General features: G+C 41.3%; 1 long non-coding RNA gene across 2 annotated transcripts; it reads right to left on the bottom strand.

The window, feature by feature from the left end:
- Window positions 1-3,570: 3,570 nt before the first annotated feature.
- Window positions 3,571-6,018, bottom strand: LOC115578927 (uncharacterized). 2 transcript variants are annotated; one of them, XR_003983562.1, is made up of 3 exons: window positions 5,826-6,018; window positions 4,516-4,604; window positions 3,571-4,380 (listed from the first exon to the last, which is right to left on the bottom strand). It is a non-coding gene; the product is annotated as an uncharacterized LOC115578927 (long non-coding RNA). The 2 variants fall into 2 exon arrangements; XR_003983563.1 differs by lacking the exon at window positions 5,826-6,018 and adding an exon at window positions 4,996-5,554.
- Between the last annotated feature and the right edge of the window lie 10,605 nt (window positions 6,019-16,623).

Genomic DNA, 16,623 nt, shown 5'->3' with positions numbered 1-16,623 from the left:
GACAGCGTCTTGTCACCGGCCCGCCCCGCCCCCTCACAACTCCGACTATTTGGGAAGCGGGAGTCTGCAGCTGGCAACAGAAGTATTAAGATGAAAAGACAGCAGGAGCTCGGTTTAAGTGATTTCTTTTTCATGCGGAAGAAAAGAAAGAAAGGAAATGTGAGTTGGTAACAATTTTGTCCAGGAGGATAATTATATTACACATACACATGTCTCACAACTAGAAAGGAGTTAGTCTGTCTGTGTGTTTTTCGCTTGTTCTTGACATTCCCATCAGTATTTTTCTATACCTTATTCATCTCCACTACTTTCATATCAGAGATCAGATGAAGTTCAGCTGGAAACTAACACTGGTGAGGGTGATGCAGGGAGAGCCAGCACTGCAGAGTTGCAGGTAGGTGCTATTATGAAGGGTGAGATGATTTTAGTTTGTGGATCATGAGAGGAAGGTTTAACCCTCTGGCCTTGTTCGTTTTTACTACCCTCTCAGCTTGTTCGTGGCCAAAAATGGCCACCAACAGATTGAGTCTGTAATTTTTGGGATTGTGTATGTTTTTTGATGCTTTTACTGCATAAAATGTTTAATTAATATCAGTTCTTGTCATAAGTACAAAAAATTAATTCATTTTTAACCCCTCAAATGCCAATTTGTTTGCACAATGCGCTTGTTGGAAAACTACCACAAAAATGATCACTGCCTATCGTCTCAGTGCTACCGGTTTATCTTATATTATCAATAACACACACTGCATGAAAAGTGGGATTTTCGGCCCCGTAAACGCCCGAAAATCTCCCTAATTTTCGGCAGTTAACGTCAATTTACAGGCTGTGAACGTGGCGTTTGTCTGTGCCGAAAATTGTCGGAAACGAACCATGACGTCAGTGGAGCTCCCGGAGGTGCGAACGCCTCCAATTTGCATATGAATAGCAGCGAAACCACGCCTGGCCAGAGAATGTGTGGGCTGGCTTGAATATCCTCACTCAGTATTGGATGAAACCACTACTCATAAACAAGCAAAATCACTCGTGATTGGTCACCCTGGGTCATTATAAATGTAAACCCCGGTGGGAATCATATATATATATATATATATATATATATATATATATATATATATATATATATATATATATATATATATATATATATATATATATATATATATATATATATATATATATATATATATATATATATATATATATATATATATGATTTATTCATATGATTTATTCATTCATTTATATTTATGATATCATCAATGACATGAATGAATTTAATGAGGAAAGGAACATTTGCCAGGAAGGAGTTGTTTATTCAAAGAGTTTTATTAGCACAAATACAATCACACAGCATGTACAAAGCATAATCTGCCCACACAAAAAACGGGAAGCCCAATCCTACAGCACTGCGAAGTGTCTGTTTCTGCAGACGTCTGTGGTGCGCTGCTACTTCTGATTCGCCTCTCATGTGTGGCACAGAGCTCGGTGAGCTTCCGGCTGCGAAAGGACGGAGGTCGCACAATTCATTCAGACACCCCGCCATCTTGTGCCATCTTCGTCCTCAGACATCAGGTCCATGGCGGCGCACTTCCAAAGGTCCACCTCGTCCTCAGCTAGCACACTTTGGCTTGCTTCCAGCAGCTGTAAAAACAATCAATAAAGACGATCAGTACTGCGCAATGCACTGCGTATGGATACAACACATCTATTATTTAATAGAATAATAGTCACATTGACCAAAGACGGATCTAATCTAATAAATCTTACCCTCTTTGTCCTCGATCGACTCCGAGCTGAACTCCTCACAGCGTCAGCCTGCGATGCAAGATCTGGTGGTTTGTTGTCCTGCGTACTGTCACGTAATGTCTTACAGGCAGCTGGAAAACAATTAAAAGAGAGTGGTATGAATAAAGAAACGTAAGTCACAGTAAAATTAAACGAGGGAGAAAACAGTAACAGTTACTTACACACAATGGCGTCATTATCGGCATCGTGTAAATCTGGACCTGCAGACGTGGCTCCGAGCTAACAGGAGGTCGCGGCCTTGTTATGAGGCGAGGTTAGTCTGTGAAAACAAAATGCCCGCAGCGATAAACCTCCGTGTCCCTCTGCGGCAGCGAAGCTCCGTCCGTCGGCAACATTCTTCGTGGCGACCCGGCAAAGCTTCTCCCGTCCGCGCAGACGTCCTCTCGACAATGGCCAGGGCCGCTAGCCTAGCCCCCCCAACTGTATCCGTCTGCAGCCTGCAAGAGAGGGGCGTAACCTGAAGTGGGCGTAACGTGTAGTTACGTCACTGCTACAAGTTACGCCCACTATGCACGGTTCTTAAAGGGATATGATCCTAAATAGGTACTACTAGGGTTTGACCACTGTCCAGTGGCACAAACGTCAATGTATACGCAATCTTTGCCCTATAATAGATGTATTCTTTCTATTGTTTATTTGTTTTAGTGGCAAACGAGTAAAAAGGCAGGATATTATGATGAGATGGAAACACCACACTTAAGACACTCTCAGAGACCAGAATTCATGAGTAAATGGATTCAATAAATAAATATATCAATGTCATTGCTTGTGTGGATGTGAGTAAGATAGCTAAACATTCCTGTGTTTAAAACAACGTGTGAATTAACATCGTATGTGTTAAGCATGTGTGTGTGCATTTATTTGAACAGTTCCTTATTGCAGAGGGCAACTGATGGTATGAATGACTTTTTGTAGCCATTCTTCTTGGCCTTGTCCTATAAGTCCGAATAGGTCTGCACTATAGTGAGAGGGTGTGCTGTGCAACATAACGTGGCACAGCTGAAGGATGTGGCCTTGCCCCCCGACGCTGATCGTCTTGGCCCCGACCCGGACCCGTTTTTATTTATTTTTTTTATTTTTTTGTTTATTCGGACATGTTAAAGACAAAATAAGACATTAAAATAAGTTAATAAAATAATACTGTGCATCACATCCAAACGCTGCCGTGCGTCAGCGTTTGGATGTGATGCGTCGCTTGTGAAAATACAGATATGGAAACAAACACGAAACAATCATTTAATAAATTCCTTCATGGTGGTGTTTAACTCGGAAAGGACATTTTTTATCTCCCGCAGTTCCCTGGCAACATCATTTATTGTAGTGATGGTGTTTCTCTGCATTTGCTGGACTGCATCTGTAAGGACACAGCCGCTGGATGACACGAGGGGCATCGGTGTCCCCCTCCACCTCCGTCACAGCTCCACTCAGGAGGGATTCCCCAATGATCCCCACCAGTTTTTCACCCAACGGGGTGAGCTCCGGTGGCCGCTCCCCCGCCCGTGACACAGACGCTCTGCTTGTGTGATGACAGGCGCTTTTTTGCTTCTACTTTTATGTCTGACCACTTTTTTTCACTTCGGCCACACTCCGACTTTCTGAAGCAACATTATTTACATTGTCTGCAGTAGCAGCCTAACATCATGGTGATAGGCCCTGGTGCAAATATTCTTTTTGTGCCCCCATCCTAGACACAAGCGCACTCTTGTGATTGCAGGCACGCACACACAGGCTTGGACACACACACAATGCACAAGTGATTTCAATGTTTATAAATCAGCTTTTTATTAGTTCTTTGACTGCCATGACAGAGAGAACATGGTCTGCTGACAAACATCTGCTTGCGAACATGGTAGTGCTTGGACTTGTGTTAATATAAATGCTTCTCCTGTTAGGAAATACTTGTTAAGCGTTGTGTGATTTGACCTTAACAAAGGACACTGGACACTTATAAAGCAGTTAATAACATGGCTGTTCAAAGGCAAGGATTAGCTCTTTTTTTCTTTACATCCAACTCAGGCAGTGATGCACACTGTAATGCCTTTCAGCATTTTGTCTCAAGTTTTATGGAGCCAAATGATGCTGATGGAACTATGAAATGAAACAGACCAACTGCATATACAACACAAAATGATAACAATATCCTGTATAAAAGATAAGTTTATGTATGCACACATGCTCACATTTGATACATACTCTACAATTTGTATGTGTGCACTGCTCTAGTCTAAAACACACATACACACAAACACACACACATACTGCTGTAAATATTCACTTGTGCACCAAATGTGTATTACTCCATTGCAGAAAACAGTCCCCAACAAATGCACCATTTACTACAGTTTTGCATTACACAGAGGAGAATGGTTAGAGGCCCCAGTAGGGCCGTGACACATTTAATTGGAGGGTCAAAAGAAAAAAAAAAGTCAATCTGTGAAGATATTACATCTTATAGCTGGCTAAGAAATGCCTCAGAGGGCTCTTCGCATTCTATCTTTATAGGCTTGTAGCTTCTCTGTTGCATCCTCTGATAAATGTTTCATCAAGTCAGCTTGCATCATTTCCAATTCACTGTCAAAAAAGAACAAACATTAAATGAAAGGTTTCAAGTAGGTGTTGCAATATACTTTATTGTAGATGAGAATGGGTATATTTCATTACACATTGAAACATGTCTATCATCAATTCTTTATATATTAATCTTACCATGGTTCATATTGTGGGCCCCTTCTGAACCTGGCCACAGCCTCTGGCACTGTCAAGGTGTACTTTTCAACCAGGGTGTAGACTGTCACCTGGACAGGATTATTGACATTTGTTAAATTAACAAACAGTCACAACTGAATGTAGCCTTTAACAATGTTATGTCTAGTTTGATATCACATCCTTATGACACTCTTAGATTGCAATAGGCTATGTAAGATTTGACAAAAGTAAAAAAAAAAGGAATATTCTACACCACGGGGTCTGAATGCTCTGAACAATTTTGAGTTTGTCAAGCACCCCACAAGCATTAAAAAAGGAGGAAGGTTTTAATATTACACATCTGTATTGTTCCATTTCAAGTTTTTTTCATCTATCATTTATCTATTAAGTGTGAGATGTGATATGAAAAACCAGTATGTACAATAGGAAGCACAGTGCCAAAATTAATAAATGTATGTAAACAAAACAATCATGTCATACTTCTGGCAAAAGGACATAAAAATGAAAGCAACCTAATCTGTCAGCTGTCTCGCCCTTGGCGTTTCCCTTATGACCAAGAACAGGAAGGAGACAACTTGGTCAAGTTGTTCATCCTCAAAATAAAGGGTGGGCCTCTCCTTCCTGTTCTCCCATGCTGACAGAAGATCCCCGGTTATGATAGCCTGAAACTGTGTAGGTTTGTGTTTGACTGTAAATTTGAACAAAAACCTCAAACAAACTAATCACGGCACAACACAAATGCTTGTGGTCAAGCTCTCCATAATGCTAATATTGCACATGAATGTCAAAGTCGAGCTGGTGATCCTTATCAAAGTTACCGGTTTAATGTCATTACTAATTTTAAGTTGCTGCACTAGACCACGCTAAAAGTAATGTTTTTGAATTAGCGGGTTAATGGTACAGCGGAGTCACAATTTTCAAGTTATTTCTGGCTACATTACATCAGCCACAATTTCTAGCTTAGATTTATCTACTTGGGTCAACCTTTTAGGATCGTTTAGGATAGAAATACATACATATACGTTGCATGTAATTTACCAAACGGGCAAGTAAATAAGTTCCCAGCCTGGGATCAGTAAAGTAATTCTACTTAAGTAACCCCCTCTGAAGCTATCTTGCTAACGTTACCTTGTTTGGTTCAGTTTCCACAGCAACGGGCTAGCCTCGTTCTGTCTGCCCAATAATATTTAATACTGTGGATAAAATGTATAGCTTACTTGCTTAGTTCATCGCCCCGGGTAATAACATAACTATGTGCAGCAATTGTATACGTGTGTTACATGAATTAAATAAAACATAAGGACACTTACTTGTCTGGATACGATCCGCAATTTTTCGTTTTTGAGACATCTCTTGTGCATTTCCTTGTTCTGTTTTTGCTTTTGGCGGGTCTCATTCTACATCTCGCGTGGTTCAACGTGATTTACACAACTACACGTTACGCCTACTACACGTTACGCCCACTACACGTTACGCCCCTCTCTTGCAGGCTGCAGACAGACCCGTCTCAGCCTAGCTCCTGCTAGCTAGCTTAGCCGAACTTACTTCGTGTCCATTAAAACACTAACACTTCGACTGCGATGGAGAGTCCAACTCACACACTCACAGCACGTCGTCCGACAACAGATCACAGTCTGTTAGTGATAAAACACGACACTGACGACACACACAGTCCTCTGTCAGCGGCTCGACGCCATTAACTCTCCGCTCCTTCTTCCTCGTCACTCACGCTCCGGTCAACCCGGAAGTCTAAAAACTCTTACAGGTCATGAACTCTCACACGTAATAAGAATTACTTTTCAACTGCTTTTAAAACATTCAGAACCCATGAAATTATAGAAATACTTTTTTTTTTTTTTTTTTATTTTAATATCTTGGTTATCTCAAAATATTTCATGCAAATTTTAACTTCTTAACAACTGGCGTTTTATCTTTAACAGTTCCCAGGAGAGAGAGAGAGAAAGAATAAATAATCTTTTTTACATAACATTGGCCATTGCTAATGACATACACAGTAATGAATCTAGCATACTTTCATTAAATAAATCAATTCAAGATGAAATATAAGGGTCTATAATTAGGCAATACTGAGCCTCATCTATTTATAACAGAGATTTCTTAAAATGAAGTTAACACCTTTTAGAAAAAGATCACCTGGGGTAAAACTCCCCCTGCTACCCTGATTTGCATTTGTATAGCTCACAGCATTTTCATTTACATGTTAAAGCCTCCCCTAGAATCAGGGGGAGGGGGGTCATGGGGGGACAACTGCCAAGCAAGGCCCACGTCAATTTACGTCAATTCACGGCAGTTTTCAGTGTTGCCTGCAAATTGCCGCAAACCTGAAATTCCACGTCAATCTACAGTGCTGCATACTGACGAAAATCCCACTTTTCATGCAGTGACAGTCTGAGATATGTAACTGATTAACACCAACATTGATTATTATGCATTGTTATTTTTGTGCAGGGAAGGCAAAGTAGAAAAAACTCCCTCTCAGCTTGTTCGTGGCCAAAAGTGTCCACCTCCTGTCTGGCTCCTACATTTTCAAAATGCTATAAAACTAATTAGATATTGAAAAAATTCCAATTTTTTTTACCAGTTTTTTAAATTTGCATCAGTCCTTGTCATGAAAACTAAAATTTCATTCAAATTCAGAATTTTAACCCTTTAAATGCCTAATAGATAACATAATGCTGATGATTTGTAAGGGAGAATAGCATTAAATCAGCATGTTTTTACAAAATAATACATGCTACCTGTATTATTCTTAAACCATCATTGCAGCTTAATGTGTGTCAATAATAAGCAGTATCAATGATTTTTATGCTTCATTAGTTTTTTGTGCAGTGGCAGAAAAACATAAAAACTCCCTCTCAGCTTGTTCGTGGCCAAAAGTGTCCACCTCCTGTTTACATTTCTAAAATCCTATAAAACTAATACATATATAAAAAAAAATTCCACTTTTTTTTCCCAGTTTTTTAAATTTGCATCAGTCCTGGTCATGAAAACTAAAATTTCATTTAAATTCTGAATTTTAACCCTTTAAATGCCTATTAGATAACATACTGCTGATAATTTATAAGGGAGAATAGCATTAAATCACCATGTTTTTGCAAAATAATACATGCTACCTGTATTATTCTTTAACCATCATTGCAGCTTAATGTGTGTCAATAATAAGCAGTATCAATGATTTTTATGCTTCATTAGTTTTTTGTGCAGTGGCAGAAAAAACATAAAAACTCCCTCTTAGCTTATGCATGGCCAAAAGTGTCTACCTCCTGTTTGCTTACAAAATGCTATATACAAACACTATATACTAGGGGTGTCAACGTCTACACGTGTAAACGGGTACACGCATAACAAATCATAACCGTTTAGAAAAATCAATAACCGTTTACACGTCTTTTTTTTCCTCCTCCTCGTTCATTTCAGGGTTTCCCCTACATGTAATTGACTGTAGCGCACCGCCACGGAAAAATAAAAGCCGCCACACCTTAAAAATTCAGGCATAAATAAATCCAGTGGAAATATTTTACCGTCGTCTTCCACCGCAGTCTCTGACGTTAACTAGCATGTTGGATATTTAGCTTGATAATTGGCTAGAGGATTAAAATGTTCACTTAGAGCAGAGTCCTGCACGGGTCACCGCATCTGACCCGTTTTCCGACAGTAGCACAGATTATATTCCGTAACAGAGCCGACCCGCTATAAATTGATACCGATGCCTGAAGGAAAATTGGACGGACGCAATTTTTAAAAGTGAAAGTAAGATAATGTTACCTGAAAGCTTCAGATAATAACATTAACTAACTATACACTTAAATGTTCCCACTAGTGCAGTTATCCGCATACATAATAGATGAATGGGGCACAATGTTATGGTGATATACAAAAAATAAATAAATAAATAAAACCCGCAGCCAGTGTCGCGTCACGTCACTTATAGTTGACCGGTGGACGCGATGGCGGCGGTCAACAAGTGGAGCACTGTGTGTTTTTTGAACAAACTGCCAGTGGAAATCAAGTTGAGTGTAGGCTATGTCAGGCAAAGTTGGCTTACAACAACAGCACGGGATCCATGCTAAACCACCTGCGATCGAAACACCCGAACAAAGTTGGAGGGAGAGACTGCTGCTGGCATCTGTGCTACCACAACTGTGATAGAAAGAGATCATAAATCTCCGACGTGTAACCGGGTACACGTCGGTTAGAAGCCCCGTTTACACGTGTAGAAAAAAATGTAAACGTTGACACCCCTACTATATACTGAAAATATTTGCTCCTTTTTTCAAATTTGACATCAGTCCTGATCATGAAAACCAAAATTTTAATCAATTCCAGAATTAACTGGGTCGTTTTCCCATGTAAATCTCCATGCTTCAGGCATAGGAGGTTGCCACATCACAGGTGAACCAGATTTTAATGCCATACTGTGCAGGCTTGTTGGGAATATATTGTAGATGTCAGTGGTGTGCATGGGGGGGTGGGCAGTGGCCTAATTGTTGGAAAATGCACACTAAAGTGCCCTCTTGGGTGCCAAAATACTTGCTAAAGTGCCCTCTTGGGAGCCAAAACGCGCGCTGAAGCACCATCTTGGCAGCCAAAACGCGTGCTGAAGCGCCCTCTTGGGAACCAGAAAGTGCGTTAAAGTGCCCTCTTGATTGGCAAAACACAACAAACTGCCCCCTTGGCTGGTTAAAACATGATAAACTGCCCTCTTGGGTGACAAAATCAGGCACTAAAGTGCCCTCCTCGGAGCCAAAACGCGCGCTACTGTGCCCTCTTCAGTCGCAAGAACTTGCTGTATGTGCCCTTTTTTTGCCTTTCGCCCCTGCCTTTCAAAAGGTCACAAAACGTGGCCCATCCTGTCTTGGCATCCCACATGCCACGTGTTGCTTCATGTCTTGAGCGGTAGACGCCAGCCAGAATCAGAATCCCAATGTAGACTCTCATCTCCACTTCATCCACATTCTTCCAATCCTCACACCTTCGCCTCCCATGCAGGTTTGTGTTGGTGCACAGCAGCTGCATGATCTCCTCTGTAATAAAATGGTCAAAGGCAGACCTCAGGTTGCTGATATGGGCAACTGCATACAGGGTGGGCCCTGGGGTGAAACCAGTGGATACTGGATTGTGGTGCAGGGTCTCTTCAGCAGTGGGAAACCACATTATTTTTCCATGACGAGACATCCACTGACCCGCCAGCTCCTCTGTCTCTGCCATCAGCTGATCGGCCTCCATCGCTGTGTCTGTACCGTCCTCTTCCCCTGAGGAAGAGGAACCAGGCACTGGCTAGAAGTTGTCATCAGTGGTGTTGCTGTCATCCTCTGAGGAAGGTGTCCCATCATCTTCAGGAGAGGACGTGTCCTCATCTTGGGTAGAAGATTTCTCCTCCTCAACCGCAGAGGATTTCTCTCCATCTTTACTCTCTGAGCCAATCACATACTCAAATGCTTCAGTCAGGGCATATGACCTTCTCGCCATCTTGCCAGATAAAGAAGGATCTGGGAGCTGATAGGCTCACTTATAGCATTAGTACTGACTGCACCTGCAAAAACTCCAGGACAGATTTATAAACAGTGTCAGACTTTGTTTTTGTTTCCCCAGAAGCCAGAGGTCAAGATGACCTGTGATCCTTTTTTTTGGAGAGCAGCTATTTGAGAATGTAAAGGCTATTGTGTAGTTGTGTGTGGCATTTTTTTATGAAAAGATCAAAGTTACAGGTGTTTTCAACCTGTGCATCACAGCCAGGTTTGCCTTGGAAACTCAAAGCTCGATAACCTGTACCAAGAGTAATTCACCAAAACTTGTATGGTCTGATACACTGTAATTTATGTCACTTTATCTTGCTAAGACTAAATTATTTTTTTTCATGCACAAACACACATCATTACCTGACATCCTTAGGATGGGTTTCAATTGGCCAAAAGTGTCCACAATAGAGCCATAAGGTACAATTGTAGATACACAGTATAATATTGACATATTTAAAGAGCAGGTTTTGAAAATTGAAAGATCAGCCAAAAATCCAGATCCTTGGGAAATATCATTCCATATGCATTAACACAGCTAAAATGATCAACAAAAAGGAAGTGAGGTGGACACAAATGGCCAGCATAGAGTCCAGAGGGTTAAACATGATAAGAAGTGAACACGGTTTAATTTAAATAATAATATAAAAAACGTGATTTTAATATTGCACTAGCTTTCCCATCTGCTCATTTAGCAACAGTGCAGAGGCTGCAGGGATCATTTGTGGATTGCCTGTAGAGGTACGTAAACTATTTGGGCAAGTGGAAAACCTGGTCAGGTTGCTTTTGGTAGTCCCTGTTTCATCCTCTGAGGCAGAGAGAAGTTTTAGTGTCCTCCGCAGGCTCAAAACTTGGCTCCGGTCCACAATGACTCAAAACAGACCAACAGATCAACATGTTGCTGTCTGTCATGTCCATCAGGATAAACTCGACAAGAAGTCAATTTGCAAGCAATTTGTGGCTAAGGAGGAAAACATTTTTTGGCTCTTTTGCCTAGGCCAGTGTTTTTCAACCTTTTGTGTGCCATGGCATATATTTAACACTGAAAAAATTTGATATGTATCAGTTCATTACATCTATTCTAATATCTTTTTCGTTTACCTTTACCTTCACAGGCCAGTTAGTTAGTGAAATTATAGAAGGATATCACAGTTGAGAGTAAAAAACAAGTTGGTTTATATGTTAAAATTCTTGATGCTGTTTTTACCTTTCACCTTAACCTTTGCCTGTATCAGTGTCTGTTCATTTAGGCATAAGATACAACTAAGAAAAGAAAATTTATTCAGAAAATTTGAATTCAAATATTGATCAGTATTCTTCAGTGTAGTTAATTTATGACATAATTCTGTTCAAACCATTAGCAGATATTATACTCATTCCTACGCCCCTGGTGGGGTGGAAAGGTAAACATGTCTTTTATTACCAGTAATTTGACAAAACATCTGAAGATGCATCATAAAGCTGAGTATAAGACCGCAAGACCACAACAGCCAAAATTAACTCAGGTTTTGCAAAAGCGAGAGAAAATGCAAGAGACAACCCACGGGAAGTTAAAATACAGAGGCTCTAACTCATTATGTTGCTCTGGATGATCAGCCACTGTTGATTGTAGAAGATATTGGATTTCATCTTCTTCTTAGCACACTAGAACCACTATATGAAATCCATAGTCGCCACCACATCACTGATGCTATATTGCCAAAAGTGTATGACGGGGTAATACAACATGTTAGTGCCCTGGTGCATGGAGTTTTAGCCTTCAGTTTTACAACAGACATTTGGACTAGCAGTGTCTGTCCAATGTCTCTGCTCAGTTTAACGGCACAGTGGACTGATGATGAGTTCACGCCTCATCAAGTCATACTACATGGAAAGCCGGTCCGGTGCTCGCACACTAGCCAAGCCATAGTGGGTGCTTTCGATAGCATGCTTCAGACCTGGGGCATTCCAAAAAAGGCTGTCCACATTGTGTTTCGGGACAACGCAAAAAATATGATAAAGGCCATGAGTGATGCTGAACTCCCCATCCTACCGTGTACCACTCACACTTTCCAGCTGAAGGTTCACAAGGGCCTATTGTCACAGAGGAGTGTAGCTGATGCTGTGGCAACTGGGCTCAAAATAGTTGGACATTTAAACATTCAGCACTAGCCTACTCCCACCTCGAAGATATTCAATTACAGATCAACCAGCCTGCCAAATGATTCCAGCAAGATGTGCAACCCGCAGGAATAATATGTTTTAAAGCAAAACTCTCACCAAAATGCAACCTATGCTTTTTTTGTGACTGTATAAGAGTCAAACCTTCGTGTAAAAGCATAATTGAGACGAAAGAGGCACTTTTCAAGATTTACCGTAGTAAAATTTTTGGGCAAGCTCATTTTCAATGGAGTGCTGGGGCACTCTTACGCTAGCATCAAAATCACTATTTTTAAAACAATAAGAAGGCCTGACACAACATGACACTTTGCTTGGACTATCACCAGGGTCTCTATACATGAACACGAGCATTGAGGACATTGTTTGTGTTCACAGAGTTTGCTAAAAAGAAAGTTTTTCTAACAACTCACCTTAGCAGAAGCTTGTTCCGCTCAGCTGAGAAGTGTTGATCTGAGAATGCAACGTAACTTTGAGGACAGTTAAGGTGGGGGTTAAGGTTAAGGTCTTCGGCAATAACTATCCATGCGATATCTCACGTGATTTTTCCGGCTTTTTATTTTAGTATTGTTTCTTATATAAGGCTCCTTTTTCAACTTCAAGGTCAATATTGTTTTCCGCTAACGACAAAACAATGAATTATCCGTGCATTTATATGGAACTAAGCTTTAGGAGCGTTCCACCTTAACTGTCCTCCATGTCACGTCATATTCAGAGATCGACACTTCTCACTGGCAGGACTGCAGCGAGCGGAGGAAACATCTGCTAACGTGAGTTGTCCAAAAACTTTCCTTTTAGCAAACTCTGTGTACACAAACAATGTTCTCAATGCTGCTAGGTTGCATTTTGGCGAGAGTTTTGCTTTAAATGATACAGGCCCTGGTAATATTCATGTCCAAATATGGGCTCCCTGATACTCTCACGGCTCACCAGTGGACACTGCTGGGGAAGACGCCAACTGTTCTGGGTCTGTTCAAGGAGTTAACACGAAAAGTTAGCTCTTCAGATGTCATGGTCGCAGACGTCATTCCAGCGGTTACTGTGCTGCACAGATTTCTAACAAAGGAGACTGATGAAGACCATGGGATCAAAACCATGAAAGAAACCTTAGCTGCAGCCATCAGCTTGAAGCGATTTTCTGATGTGGAGGAAAACCCACTGTACAGCAATGCAACAATACTCGGTCCCAGGTGAGTCTGTGTGTGCGTGTGTGTGTCTGTGACTCTGTGTGTGACTGTGTGTGTGTCTCTGTGTGACTGTGTGTGTCTCTGTGTGACTGTGTGTGGCTGTGTGGCTGTGTGTGTCTCTGTGTGGCTGTGAGTGTGACTATGTAACTGTGTGTGTCTCTGCGTGACTGTATGTGTCTCTGTGTGTGAGAGAGTGTGTGCCAAAGAGATGCTGATGCTTGAGCTGCTGAGGTTGCCTGGAGAAGAGGACAAGCAGGAGGATTATGACCTGTATGAACCACCTGCGAGAAAACCATGCAGTGACCAGGCCAATAGCAGTCTGGACAGTATATTTGATGAAATCGCAGATAAGCAAGCATCAACATCACTGGGCATAGCTGCAGTGGGTTGAACTGCCAATTAGAGACATATCCTGGAGAGACCACAATTTCTCGCTAAGACAAACTACAGCAATACTGGGTGGTTAACAAAGTGCGGTTGCCTACCTTTCAGCACCATGCAGTAGTGTTAACAGTGCAAGGGTGTTCAGCTCAGTGTCACATATTGTGAATGAAAGCAGAAACAGGCTGCTCACAGCTGAATATGCAGAGGTGATACTGTTCATCAAATAGAACCTGCCTCTCGCTTTCCCAAAAAATGTTTAGTTCAGAGACGATACCATTATATAGTTTGATATTTTGTTTGATTGAAACATTGAGACTCTACAGTACTTACATTCATATTTTGTTTATTTCAAAGCTGGAAACTGTGCCAAATAGTTCAATTTATAAATAGTTCATTATCTAATTTGCAAAATTTCATTGATATTTTGTCAATTTTCATTTAGTCAAATGTGAAGACAGTACCAATGTGGAGGCTTTTTGTTGACACAGGAAATTATTTATGTTTATTTTTATTCAATGTATTATCATTTTTTGGAACAAGCAGAGAAGAATATACATCCTGTCTTCCAAGTCGGTGCATTTGTAACCTAATAGTTATTTTTGTAGTAGAAATATCAGTATTCGGCAAGTACACAAATGAAAATAACTGTACTCGTACTTGTTTGTTTTTTTTTAAAGTTTCTGTGCATCCCTAATACTAGTGCAGTGCCTGTAAGAAAAGTGTATTCCTATAAAAAAGTGGGAGGTTAAGCAGCTTTTTCATGGATGGCCAAATGAGGCTGTGTTTGAAGGTGGGACGTCAGGGATATTTAGGTTTGTTGTGAAATCCGATATTCCAGGGTATAATTGGCTGTTTTTGACTATTTTTGATTTTGCCATTATATTTCACCTTAAAAACTATTTACTTGGTGTCATTATTTTCAGCACAACCTCACATGTGTGACTGTACAGATCTTTTTTCATTTTGACATACTGTATTAACACAATGGACCTAAAATCACCAAAAAAAAACATAAAATCCGAGTAGAAAAAGTTAGATTTTTTTTACTGTGAAAACCACAAATATGTTTAACAAACCATTTTTTTTTTAAACTTATAATGCAAATATAAATTGTTGTTTGCCAAATTTGTGCATACATTTAAAAAATGTACAAAGTTATATGTAACTATTTACATTTAAATGCAGGCAATGCTCAGGTCTGCCTGTGCTCCTTCCAGCTGAATAAATAGCTGGACTGCCTGCTCCACATTCAGCTTCTCCTCATTCTGACTCATTAAACAAAAAAACGACTCCACTACACACTAAACACACTACACCAAGCACTACATAACACACTAACTACACACTCCAAACACGCTAAATGTCACAAATCTCTCAACTCTCAATATCGCTGTCTACACACCGACCGTCGTTGCATGTCAATCATCCGCCTAGGTCCCTCCCACAACTTCCTGTTCCTCAACAACCAAACTTGCTGCTTGGACACTTTCATGACAAAAGCCCGTTTTTACCGTTTCTTCCTGCACCAGACACAAAGCAAACGTGACGGCAATGTTCGCGAAAAAGCGTGGCGGACATTATTTACCCTAGGTCCGGTTTTGGACGTGCCGGTGGATCTGGTCCGTCGCCTCGGGAGGTGGGCCGTGTAGCTAGCGGCTAGCAGCTAGCTAGCCTCTAGCTACACATGAACATCCACAGATTCCGATTCCACTTTGTTGTCCGCGCGTCTCCGGATCTCCTCAGACCCGAACAGACTCGGTCCGGACTCGTTTAATCTCATTAATCCACAGCAGTCAGTTTAGATGCACAGAACGGGACCGAACCGCCGGCAAAATCCCGGTCCAGCTCGCGCCGCTGCAGGTATAAATCCGCTTGTTTCTTCAGGTACGTCGTGGGCTTGAGCTCTGCAGTGATTGGCTCTGGTGCGCACGTGGCCACGGTGTGCAGTGATTGGCTCTGGTGCGCACGTGACTGTGGTGGCTCTGTGGGCAGTGATTGGCTCTGGTGCGCACGTGACTGTGGTGGCTCTGGTGTGCAGTGATTGGCTCTGGTGCGCACGTGACTGTGGTGGCTCTGGTGGACAATGCTCGGCGGAAATTGTAAAGCATTTATGAAATAATTTATTCACGGTATCATTGCAGTCCAAACAAATGCTTAGATACACACCACTGAACCACGCAGCAGCCATGTTGAAAGTCTCGGGTCAGTGTGATCCTGATCCGCAGAGATATTTGACCAACAGACACAGACACACACACACAGAGACAGAGATTCCGTGCATTTATAGATAGATATTTGTAATGAATGCTGTTTTTAAGCTTTCTGCCATCTGACAGAATTTTTCTTGTAAAGAAAGAAGTATACTTTGAATCAACTCACTCTGAAAATCAGTTTAAATAAATCTGTGTGTAATTTGTGAGTAACATTACAGAATGTCTGTGCCTCCTCATGTGGTTATAAACCCCCATTAACACTGAGGGCAAGACTTTGGTGTCAACATTGGTAGCTACAGCCCTTGATGATTTAGTAGAAAATGTACACACCTTGAAAGTAACAACAGCTACATCAGATTGCCGTTTGTTGATTTCAGCCCAACATTCAATACAGGCTCACCCATGTAAATGATTGGAAAATGTAACAACATTCCGCCATTTGAATGGATTTGCAGTTGCACCTCCTCTACATTAGTGCTCAACACCTCAGTCCCCCACGGCTGTGTGCTTAGCTCCCTCCTGTTCACACTGTTCATGCTATCCCAAAGCATTAGCAACATCAGTGAAGTGAGGTGTCTGCTCAGAGCCCAAAGGATACTGAAAGACAATATCCACCCCAGCAACAGTCTG

Source organism: Sparus aurata, chromosome 3 (assembly GCF_900880675.1).
Source record: "Sparus aurata chromosome 3, fSpaAur1.1, whole genome shotgun sequence".
NCBI lineage: Eukaryota > Metazoa > Chordata > Actinopteri > Spariformes > Sparidae > Sparus > Sparus aurata.
This window is presented reverse-complemented; position numbering and strand designations above follow the sequence as displayed.